The 4,177-nt window shown below is 31.1% G+C and overlaps 1 protein-coding gene across 2 annotated transcripts in view; it reads right to left on the bottom strand.

The window, feature by feature from the left end:
* The window catches only part of Cad74A (cadherin-74A), a 106,618-nt gene extending 103,452 nt beyond the window's left edge, over window positions 1–3,166 (bottom strand). For both annotated transcript variants that reach the window (XM_067047641.1, XM_067047647.1), the window contains exon 1: window positions 3,028–3,166. The gene's annotated coding sequence lies outside the window, so the exon portion shown is untranslated. The remainder of the gene's footprint in view (window positions 1–3,027) is intronic.
* Window positions 3,167–4,177: the final 1,011 nt, after the last annotated feature.

The following is a 4,177-nucleotide window of genomic DNA, read 5'->3' as shown; positions in this document are numbered from 1 at the left end:
TTTTATGATATTTTATTATTTCATTATTAACATTAACCTATTTTCAATGCCTGTTATATTATCCTAAAGAGATTTTTCCCATACTAAATAAATAATACTTCTATCATTTGGGATAAAACATACGTCCATCATACATGAATACTAATGAATAAATTTAAATAGTACATTCTCCGTTATCACGTAAATGTTTCCATAACAACTTGTTAATATTTTTTTTATATAATAATTTAAAAATAAAATCAATAATAATAAAAATTAAATATAACAAAATATGTTAATTTCTCTTTTTACAGATTTTAAAAACAAATGAATAATTATATATGTTAATATAAATTATTATGAATTGGAAAAGTTACCCAGTGTCTATACCCTACTAACTTTTCTATATGAGAGTCATATCTATATGACTTATTTTTTATTTTTTCATATACCTCTGCAGTTATCAAGAAAATATCAATTAGAAAGTTTATATAGTAGTAATTAAAAGTTATAATTGATAGGGAAGGAGCAGATCGTTACAGGAACAATTTATATTCTAGGGCATCACATAATTGTAAATAGAAGAAGCCATAACGACAACTGTAGATAATTAGAACTAGAAAGGGTTTTTTCTATTTATTGCTTCAGAGATTTTATATTGCTTCGCCAAGTCTTAACTCCTAAAAAAAGAAAGAAAATAAGTGAGTAAAACATCCTACGGATTTATCCCAAAATGGGCAACAGCGTTGGATGTGTATATTTTATAGATGCAAACAACGATTTAGAGACAAGATGAATTTTGGAAAAGTCCCTCGATTTTATTTAAGAAGCAAAAGATTCAGGTGCTTCCATGACAATTTTACAAAATGATTAATAATTGGAGAAACTTAAAAAAAAAAATTAACCGTACATCATTTCTCTTTTGGTTATTTATTAAGAAACTAAAAAACTTTACTTTCGAAAATCGACTTGATCGTTGACTTAGATGTATCACCAACAACCCAAAACTTTAAATCTTATTCTGAAAGATAGTCCTATATTTAGTAGAATCTAACTGGCCAACCATTGAACCCCATACTTCACTTAACCTCTCTATTTACCTCAAATCTTTCTAACTTCGTTGTGAATCTGGCTACCTACCTCAACTTCCATGATCGATTTTTTAAACAAATTCCAGGCTTGGCTATGGGTAATCCTCTAGCCCCCGACCTTTCTAATATATCTTCTTAACGATTTGCCTGGCACGAATAAATATTTGTGTTTTTTTACTGACCGTACCTTCCCCCGACCATCCTCTCCACTTATTAATCTACGTTCAAATGTGTACAAAAATGAAATTGTCATCGAAAAAATATATTCTTATATAGTTCTATTTTTGTCCGATGTGGTCCTAGGAAGATTTTTTTGTTAATTAGTAATTCAAAAATGAATTGAACTAAAAATAAAATCGTTTATAATTAATAAATTTAATGTAACAAAGTGAACATATGGATTTTACATCTAAGATAAGAACGAACAAGATTAAAAATAATGAACTAAACTTAGTATACTGTATTTGACCATTATAATTCAAGAAGAGTGCATTACAAAAAGAACCGAGGTTTCTTCAAGAGGTATACAATTCTCCTAATGTGCCTACTCGTACTTGTGATCTGCATTGAATATTCATGAAAATGTTCACCTATCTGAATTGCTTAGCGTAACCCTAGTTTAGAGATAACATCTTTAAGACTAAAACGCACTAGACAGAATTCCATACGTGAATTCTTCACGATGACAAAGCAACGAAGAAATGGGTTGGGCAAAACCTACTTAAGTAAGACGCAAGATCGGGTACCTGATCCAACATTATAACGGTCCCTTGCAGCTTCCTCCAAGGTTAAATTTATTTCAGGCCGTTAACTATTTGATATAATTGTTTATAATAAGATGAATCGTAATCATTGCAGCTGTGTATTGAAGACAAATTGGCATTTCCGTCTTTAGTTTATTTTTTATTTGGCTGTTAGTGAGGCGGTTATAAATAATTTAAAAAGAAAGGAATAAGCCTTTTAAGATTTTATTTAGTAGAGGAACAAATTAAATAGATATGATTGGCTGAGAAGTCAAGGAATGTTAGGGACAATTTGCGAATAAGAGATATTTTACTATCCCGTCTTTGCTACAACAAAATATACGCTTTAAGTTTGACAAAATCCTAACATTATCCATAATTAACTACTAATATATGATGATTTAACAATTTTGTTAATAATGAAGCTTGAATTTGGTTCAGGATCAGCTAGACATCAAACGAACCTCCTAAAAAATTTCCTTAGTTTCTCACCCACTCATGAATAAATGAAATCGATTAGTTAATATAATAATTATTTTTTTTATTTCATTATTATTCTGGATTACTTTATACCACCCCTATGTACTAATGCTATAAAAGACAAAAATAAACATCTAGTACTTCTTTTTTTTTTTTACTCGGTCCTTCATACTTCTTAAATGTCTTATCAAACTAAAATAAAACTATGTATATTATTACCAAATATTCTGATATGATAAAATATTGTCAAATTAACCTACAAAAGACCCAGTAAGGTATTTCATATTGATATTTAAATGACAATTATAGGTGATTAAACATAAAATAGTCCAAATTTATTAATAAATAAATATTATTTCACTTATTGATTTCGTGTTTTATAAGTTAATTTCACAATATTATATCAGACCTGTTTAGAATCGCTTGCGATTTTTTAATAATTAATGTGAAGCTACGAAATTAAAATTGTGATTGCCCTTGATAATAGCCAAATAGGCCAAAACGTTGAATATTTAAAATTAATTAATAAAGAATTGTTGAGAATATATGGTCATATTTTGTTATAATTAAATAATGCTATCAGTCTTGTTAATATATATAAAATAAAACATTTTCTGTCTTCCAATGGTTTTCTAAAAATATTCACGTTTCGTATATGGCATGACATTGTGCGGCCAGGTACAGCTGCGTATCGCTTCAGTACAAAAGGAAGTCAGATGACAGATGGTACTCACCTGTAAGCGGATATCCTTATGTTGTGGTGCAGACGCTAAAGCTGACAGGTGCTTAGACCAACAGACCAACACCTTCGGACACCTTAGACACCGGTACACTGACTAAGAAGGTGTTTTAGCAGCGCCACCTCTCTGCAGACCAACAAACCAAGAACTGGTTCTCAGCCTCCCTTCTCCATGATGGCCATTCAGTTCCTCCTGGGGTTGCGTAATATACAGTCCTGATGCCATATATGTCAATAAATTCGCTTAGCCGCTTTCTCTTTTTATTGCTATTAGTATAGGACTGATTATGATCATTGAGGTTCGCAGTGTGATTTCCCCATTACTCCTTATCTCTAAATACCAGTATAACCGAAACGTATTTCATTATTTAAAGAAGATCCTTATTATTTATGTCTATATATTGCCATCAATAGCTACGTCAATTAGGAAACAGAAATTGCTAAACGATAACAATAATATCCTATTAAGTCCTGGCACATAAAACATGATATGACGCGTCCTATTGTATTCATTATTTATTTATTTATCACCCTACCCTGACTATTTGACAATACGGGTGTTCGCAGCAGTGGGTACAACTCATTGCTGCATATGACAAACATTACATAGCTGTGTACACAGCTTACTGAGGCCTTGCTGGTGTAGCTTAAGGCTTCATATTATATGATACATAATAGCGGTATGGAAGCAGAAAGTTGGTTATGTTAGCCCAAAAATCTTGGAAAAAAAAGTTATTTCGTCCCAATTTTTTTTTTTAAATCTTGCTCTTCTACTGAGGTATTGCTGGTGTAGCTTAACGCTTCATATTATATGATACATAATAGCGGTATGGTAGCAGAAAGTTGGTGATGTTAGCCCAAAAACCCTGGGGAAAAAAAATTATTTCGTCCCAATTTTTTTTTTTTTTAAATCTTGCTCTTCTACTGAGGCCTTGTTGGTGTAGCTTAACGCATCCTATTATAACAGTAGCAAAAAGTTGGTGATGTTAGCCCAAAAACCCTGGGAAAAAAAATGTTTTCATCCCAATTTTTTTTTTTAAATCCTGCTCTTCTACTGAGGCCTTGGTGGTGTAGCTTAACGCGTCATATTATATGATGCCTAATAGCGGTGTAGTAGCAGAAAGTTGACTAATATCACCATGTTA

The sequence above is a fragment of the Halyomorpha halys genome, unplaced genomic scaffold, assembly GCF_000696795.3.
Source record: "Halyomorpha halys isolate HHAL.00 unplaced genomic scaffold, Hhal_1.1 Scaffold327.1, whole genome shotgun sequence".
Taxonomy (NCBI): Eukaryota; Metazoa; Arthropoda; class Insecta; order Hemiptera; family Pentatomidae; genus Halyomorpha; species Halyomorpha halys.
This window is presented reverse-complemented; position numbering and strand designations above follow the sequence as displayed.